General features: G+C 38.8%; 1 long non-coding RNA gene across 1 annotated transcript; it reads left to right on the top strand.

The window, feature by feature from the left end:
- Positions 1-601: 601 nt before the first annotated feature.
- Positions 602-3,391, top strand: LOC139826448 (uncharacterized). Its single transcript, XR_011736519.1, has 3 exons — positions 602-744; positions 1,234-1,328; positions 1,796-3,391. It is a non-coding gene; the product is annotated as an uncharacterized lncRNA (long non-coding RNA).
- Positions 3,392-8,376: the final 4,985 nt, after the last annotated feature.

Raw genomic sequence — 8,376 nt, 5'->3', positions numbered from 1 at the left:
TGTGCATTGCTGTTGGAAGTTGAACACAATATTTTGCTTTTCATTTTTATGAAAACATTAGAACCAGACTTTTAATGGTTTATAAACATATGTTCTAAGGTTGAATGTTAATGATGAAAATGTTAGGAAATATAAAAAGGAAAAATATTATTTTGGCAAAAGGAAAAGCAACTGGAAAAAATACTTCCTTTGTGGAATACCAGGCATAAAGGTCCAAATAGTGAGAGCACTGCACATCAATCTAACATGCTGCTTTGGAAAAATCTCAAATAACTCATAAAACTGTGACTGTATTACTTACAGGAGAAGTACTACATATATTCCCATTTTGTCATTTCTAGCCAAAAGAAACACAGCAATATTTGTATCTTTTTTTTCCATCGGCATATACTGTGCTGTGGCAGTTGCACTTCCTCCCCTGAGAACTGGTGTAGTAGTTACACATCCCTCTCTGAGAACTGAAGCCTTCAATGGGGCAGTTAATGTCTTTTTTTTTTTTTTTTTTCGTGGGACCCGGAGTTGATTGACAGGGTCGTTAGCAGAGGAGGGGCCCAGAGAAGCTGAGAAGCTTCTGGAATGCCCACAGCCAGATCTGATCAGACTATAAACAGGGCACCAGCTGAAGATCCCCTATGAGTGGTCTTCTTGGAGCAGTGGGTCTGCTGAGCTGGAGCCCTCCCCTTAGACTGGGACATTGTCTAAGGAAATTTTCCAGGATAGAGAGCACCTCACCTCCTCATTTGGGTGAGTGATGATTTATTAAATATATCCCTGAACAAGTCCTTGCCTAACCAGGCAAGCCTGAGTCCTCGCCTAGTCCAGGTGAGTGATTTTTTTTTTTTTTTTTTTTTTTTTTTTTGTGAGTACTCTGGAGTCAGAGGGCTCTGGTTTGTTTCTTGTAAGCGTGTGTGTGTGCACACTGTGAATCCTCATTATTCTTATTTTGCTGCACTCCAATAATCTCTTCAACTGATATCTGAACCTGTATTTTATGTTGTCGGAACACTAACTAATTGCACAAACCCTCTTCTGGTTGGTTTATTGGCTGCAGTTTTCTGACTAGAATAAAGTCTGTTTTGGAACTTGTCCACCTGAAAGCGACTTTGGGGTGCCTCTGTGACATGTGCTCATGGAATAATTTATCCTACAGCTACTGGGCTAAAGTGAGTACAAAATGCACAGTGCAGTATCGTCTTTTTATATTTTATTAAGTATTTTTCTTATCTTTTCTAGTTACCTGACCTTTTTGAATTATTTTTCATCCTCCATTATTTTGCTGGACTTTGAAGATGCGGATTGTGGCACAGTGACAGTTCTCACCTCCATTTGTAAGTGAAAATTAAACTATATGCTTTCAGCATATGAAAGAACAACTGAAAGCTAAATTGCCCCTGTGATGCAAGGAAATATTGCATGGGAAGACAAATCCTGTCCCCTCACTAGTGTTTTCCTTGGGTATTCTAGGGCTGGGAGAGTGAGAAGGGCCGTGTTTTGTTTCACTGCTAAAATTTGCCCATCTCATTGCACCTCCAAAATACAGAAACAGAGCAACCTGTTTGTTGTTGCAGCTTGCTGTCAGCAGAGCTCAGCTGGCTCTCCACCTCCACCTTCCCACGGGGATTTTCTTGTCCCTTGTTGCTTTAGAGGTATTCATTACATGCTGGTTGGTTTCACCGCATGGGGAGTTGGGTGGGAAAAATTAACGTGAGCTAAGGCACATAAAAATTTCAACTTATGTTCTGCTAGTAGCCAGACTCCCTTTGTGTTTACACAAAAGTATGTGTGTCTTTCACAGTTCTTCAATTGTCTGGAAAACAGCACAGTCAAATCTAACAGCTGAAATCTGAAGACAAAGAAGCTCACGCTGGAAATAAAGCTAATATTTGTAAAGGAATACGTAACTAAATATTGAAACAGTTGATTGAGAGATGTGATGGACTCTATCTGCCAGCATCTTTACCTCAAGACCAGGCCATTTTCCAGACTGGGTAATGTTGAGGTTCTGACTTGATGCTCATGGTAGCTTTTTACTTTCAGATCTGTAAATCTACAGAACTAACCATTTTGTAATGGCTGAAAGTATGTTAGCAAAATAGGCTATTACTTAATTTTTTATGTTTTTCAAAGCTTTTGAAAATATTCTCATTTGTTACATATTTCTTGTATAATGAAACGGAAGTGCCTTTCATCATAAGTTTACCACAGGTAAAGTTCTTAACCAGATATTCAAGCATTGGTTTATGTTTTGTCTTGCCATGAAAATGTATCAGACATCATTTAATTATTTATAATAAAATATGTGTAGCATTGAAGTATCTCTGTCTTTAATTTGATGCTATTTACTACAAAAGCAATGTGTCTATTTACCATTAATTTTGCTGTGTTTGCAGCTGAGTTCAGTGAATTGTCACATTCCTGTATTGTGTGTACATTCCACTTGAGGAGACAGCAAAAACCCTTGTCCTTTAACAGCAGAATTGTCCAGGAGGCCTGGCCTGACCAAGCAAGGGGAAAAAACCAAACGAACAAACAAACCACCATGACCACTAAAAAAAAAGCCTTACAACAGCTTCCCTGGCAGATCATCCTTTATAATGAGTGAAGTCTGTGAAAAGGCTCCCACTGACTTTGACTGGCTTCAAGGACCCCAAGGATCTGTCTTCTTCAGCTGAAGCCTTCACAAAAAGCTGAGCACTAAAGCTAACAGCAGAAAGGCAAAACACTTGATACTGCTCCACCAGTGCTGTTAATGAAAAAAAAACCTTGAAGCTTAGGTCCAAGTACTACCAAAGCAGATGTTTCAGGGATAGAGGAGACTGCAGATGGCTGCTCAAGGGAGGAGCTGTAAACACTGTGTGAAAGCAAATGCTCTTTCTCCATAAGGAAAGCCAGCATCCTTAACAGTTCCTTCAGGTCACCACCGGCTACAGCTGTTCATGCTCACTAACCTGTTCCTACCCCAACATTTCTTTTCAGCATCAGATGAACAGATGGCACTTACATATGGGTAACACACTATCCAACTGCACCAAGTGTCTGCCAGGATCTGCACTGGGGCTTGGGCAACGTCAAATGCTTGTGCTTTGCCGTCTAAGCTTAGATTAAAAGTGTATATAGAATTAAATACACTTCAGAGCAAGGTAAGATGAGGATAGTATTTGGGAAAGTTAATGTTGCTCAGATAAAAAGAGACCTGATTTTTAAAATAAAAATAATATGTAAGACATTAAAACAATGGGCTAAACTATCAGAAGGAATCTGTAATTTTCTGATTTTCTGCTTTACACCCTTGATGATCTGCCCTTATATTTCACTTGCTAATTCATCTGCATGAAGATATATATTCCTAATAACTTGCGGTTTATTGTCTGTGGGGTTTTTTTGTTTGTTTTGTTTATTTTTGGTTTTTGTTCTGTGTGGGCTTTTTTTTTTTTTTTTTTTTTAAGGTGGGCAAGTCACCTTTAAAAGCGCTAGTGGTTTTTGTCTATCTGAAGAACAAAAACAGGGAAACAGATGACAGCATCTGTCATCAAGCAGGAAAGGATATGAGCATAGAGGACCTGAAGAAATTAAATGGGAATAGAAAGGGTAGTGCCTCATTGTGTTTTGACAAGCAGCACCTCGGAGAAAGGAGTGCACAACCTTTGTTCCAAAGGCTGTTAGATTTTGATTAAATTAATTTGCAGGTAATGTAAGGTATAATAATTACAGATTTACCAACAGTGAAACACAAGTTTATCTGAAGAATTACATAAAATATTAAAACCTGCTTCTTTAAGAAGGCATATTTCAGTGATTCTTCTGTTTTCTCATCATACAGTGTCTCTAATACTGTGCTTTACAACTGTGTGATACTGTCCTGAGGGCTGAGTTTTTGACTAGAGAAGGAATACTAAGGTAAATACCCAGAACTATCTGAAGGTTTGTTTCTTTGTGTGGAACCAGTAGTTGGCATGACTTTTGCTTTGTGTTTATGAATATGTGCAAGGAAAAAATGAGAGCTGTTGCTGGAAGGAGTAATTCAGATTTCAAAAAACAGTCAAGTTTTTTTTCCTTTGAAGACAGCCTACATTAAATTGAAAACTCGATGGCTTGAGCATTGTTGTGAAAACAGGAAAAATGAAAGCTGTCAACAATGTGTTAACTGAGGCACTCACTTGAGAAAGCAATGCTGTGCAAGAGAGCAGTGTTCAGTGGCCCTCCTCTGCCTGGTCTGGTGCAGGGCATTGTACCTCTGTATCTACTAAGGTACTGACCTAGTTGCATGGAATTAACGTCATCTTCTGTCTCTCTGCTGTATTGAATTCCCTGCAGTTAATTCCCTACAATAAATTCTCTGCAGCACATTGGGGCGATCCTGATGAGAATCTCCTTGCTCCAACGTGATCTGCAAAACTGCATGAAAGTCCCAGTTAAGAAGCAAGCAAGAAACCTCTTCCTTACCTTGTCCCTAATCGTGAAGAGGTATCCCAGTAGTGCCAGCTGACATTACTGTCAAATCCTAAGCATTTACATGAGAAGTTTTCTTCAGGTTAATCAGGTATTTTTTTTAATGAAAAACTCCAGGTAAGTACCAGGAGTCCTGAGTGTCCAGAGGATCCAGCCCTGGCCTCCCAACTTCTCCCTAAGGCGTAGCCTTTCAAATCCCAGCATCCATTTGCTCCCTTTATTGAGGTGTTTTTACTGTAACAGTCAGAAGGTGAAGTACAGAAATTAATTAACAGAACGAAATAAGACATAGGTGTTTATAGGCATTGTCAGTGAAGTGTAGAGGTATATATAAATGTGTATATATATATATATATATGTGTAGCCAGTTATAAAATTAGTGTTCTATAGTTAGGTTTTCTTGGATGTTTCAGTTCACAGAAAGATCAATAATTTCTCCAGTTTATACATTCTAAGGTTAAATCATATAGCGTCTCTATTCTCAAAATACAACGCAATAAATAAATAAAACCCCTTTATCTTCCATGGTAGATTTGTCTCATTAAAGGACCAAATAAGGTTTTCGGGATCTATCCAGTTACACTAAGGGTAGATAACTGCAAGGCTTGGCATTATTTATCAGTGATGATGTTTCCAAGGCCAGCTGGCTTTGCTTATAATTTTATCACTCTAACTTGGGTGTTCTCATCTCAGTTTGGGTGCAAGTAAATGAGTTTAAGTGAAAGTATCTGTTCCCTTTCAGTCTTTTGAAGGTTGTTCTTTGGTTCGTATCGTGTTTGTGTTGTTCCTTTAACATTTGGGAGTAGAAGAATGATGCAGCACAGACAAAACCAATCTTGAATGTCCCAGGGTAGAGCAGTGTTTAACCGCTCCCACGTGGACTGCACATGTCTTCAGCAGTGATGGAGCTGAGACCTGGCATAGCTCCAGCAGCTGCAGGGCAGGCACCTGGAGGTCCTGTGCAGGACTTCACAGCACATCAGAACTGGATTCAGAGATACAGTCTCAGGCCTTGGATCACAGGGACAACTGGCAGTGTCCTCTTCAGATGCTGGCCATGGTCAAAGAGAGCAAGACCCTTGTGATGTCCCACTTTTATAGGATGTATGACATGTATGGGATGGAATACTTGGTTGGTCAGTTTTAGTCACCTGTTCCGTCCTCCCCTCCTTGCAAATATGTCCTGTTATCAGTTAACCTTGCTTAATGTAGTAATAAATCTAAACATGAGCTTCTTCTGCATTCCATTGGTCATCTTATCAGTTCTGGGGCAAACAGCATCTCAAAAAATATGCAGTACTAAGTACTTAAAAGGTACTTAGAAGAGCTTAGCTGAAATGAAAAATCGCTGAAAGGAAAAATCCCTGAAAGAGAACTGGTCTTGTTTTTAACAAAACCAGGACAGAGCCAGGAGTTGTGGCTTTTTTAAGTTCTCTAATCAACTACGGTCAGTTCAATTTCTTCAGCATATGGGTCCAGTTTTTGCCATATGGGTATCACTGACATCCACTAAGGGGAATGTTTACTTTTGGAGAGTCAGAGAATTGTTCTTTAATCGTAAACAGTTGGTAATGGGCTTTTTTTAATATTAAAAAATGTATAGCTTTCTTGGCTTTCTGATATTTAGCGTGTTTCTTATCAAACAACTGAGAATTACAGCTACAGTAAATATTTCCTCTCCTTCCTTCCTGTAATTCTTACCTTACTGCAGTAATTATTTTAAAGCAAGAGTAACATTCACAGAAATTGTTCTGTGCATCCTACTCTCAGCACAGCATTCATATCTACTGTCCAAATCTGTCACTGTCATCAGTTGGCCTGGTTTGCATCCCATCAGCATTAGTCAGGTAACAGCTGGGCACATGTTGACTGGTTGCCTATAGGCAGCTCTCTACCGTCCTTTTACCCATTATATCTGGTGAGTCAAGTTGCTTTTCTTGGTTGCCATCATGAAATCCCATTAAAGTAAGGAGATATTTCCTCATTATAGTGTGATTAAAGAAAAACAAAAACAAACCAACCAACCAAACAAAAAAACCCACAAAAAACCAACAACCACAACACCACCAAACAAAAAACCAAAACTCACAAAAATCTCCCCTTGAAGCATTATATGACTAGAGATCAAGTCCTAGTTGTTAAATTTCCCTTATGACAGTATATATATATATGATAGGATGTAAATAATATTTCTGATTAGCAAAAAAACCCCATTGAGTAACATGAATCTGGAACTGGTTTGAAATGGTTATCATAAGGTTATTTTGAATGCAAGTTGTGAACTTGTGTCATTAACTCAACCAGCTTCCATGTGAAATGATTAATTCTTGGATATGTGCACCCAGGAATCACAACCATATTTAAGAAAAGGAGGGTGATTGGAAAAAAGTCAGTTCCTTCTTGAAATCTATTAGAAAAGCAGGAATCAAGCAAACATTAATTATTTACTTCGGGAGAAAAAGTTTTTTTTACCATGCATAATATTGAAAAGGAAAATATCCATGGTGGAATATTTATGCCAAATGTTGTTGTCCCTCCAATGGAGGATACTTTGTGCACTGGGACATAAAATGATATAAGAAGAAGTAAGAGAGAACATTGCAATAAGCTTACAGGATAGCTATACTTCAATGATGTGAATGTTGAAAAAGCAGAGGCTTTTAAGGCTTGATGTTGCTGCACAATCTCTATGAACAATATCAACCACAGGCAGATGCATTTCAGAAGCACTTGCCCATAGAAATCTGATTGAAGCTATTCATTAGAGTAGGACTCAAATACAGTAGCACAAAGATATCTCATCTAAATGGGCAAAATTTTGAAAAAACATGACTCAGATAAATTAAATAATTAGATCATCAAATTTCATGAAAGTGGATTCAAGGGGAAGAAAACTGAAGGAAGGCACAGTCTGTTTATTGGTGTGGTTCCAGCAGCACAGCTGTAGCTCTAGTTGAGTTGGGTCCTCCATTTACAGCCCAAATATCTCAAGGTTTATTATCCAGGATGTTTCATACTACAGGAGGTTGACAGTGAATATATGGACGTTAATGAAACAGGTTGTGTAAAGTTGATAATTTCTCACATTACAGAACAATAATATACAGAAGGTAGAGTGTGGTTTTAAACACCGGGGAAGTGAGATATTTTTCTTAACTTCAGGTGAAAACATGTTCTTTCAGAATACATACACTTATGTAACAAGAAAGGAAACTTTTAATGTCTTAACATGAAGAATGAAACACTGCTATTGGTTGTGTCCATGCAAAGGCTTGAAAGGCTTTTGTCATAACCACAGTAATTCATTGTGAAATTAAGTACAGTTTGTTTCTTTGTTTTAACAATGGATAAGGACAATTGTATTCTGACATATACAGAGAGGTGCTGAAATAAACCATTGTTTGTGATCATCAATATTTTATATAAAAAAACCCCACAAACAAAACAAACATAGATCTTATTCCAATATTTTAAATGTATATTTTCAGTGTGTTTCTCTAGTGAGATGGAGACCAGTGATATGTATTTGGCACAAGTCAGTAGGGAATCTTTCGTGAGTAAAGACTGAAGTCAATGAAGCTAGATAATATTGGAACAGCAGAGCAGTGATGGATTCAGTCACGATTTCCATTTCTGCCTTCATGTGTATCTGAGTCAGTGGTTATGCACCTTGGTTTGCTTGGGTACCAAGAAACTGCCACCTGACCCACCCAGTAGCTCTGTGCTTGCAACCCTCAAGGGCATGTGAAGGTGGAGAGCCAAAGGTTGGTACTCTGAGAACTGGCTTTTGAAAGCAAGAGCCAGGTTGCTTTTCTTGTGTGTCAGGTGAAGGGAGAGCAGAGTACAAACCCTCCCGCTGTCCCCTGTCTGCTACTGCTTTCCCTCCACTGCCAGCCCTGGGGCAGCTCATCTGCACACACCAGGTGC

The sequence above is a fragment of the Patagioenas fasciata genome, chromosome Z, assembly GCF_037038585.1.
Source record: "Patagioenas fasciata isolate bPatFas1 chromosome Z, bPatFas1.hap1, whole genome shotgun sequence".
Lineage (NCBI taxonomy): Eukaryota > Metazoa > Chordata > Aves > Columbiformes > Columbidae > Patagioenas > Patagioenas fasciata.
This window is presented reverse-complemented; position numbering and strand designations above follow the sequence as displayed.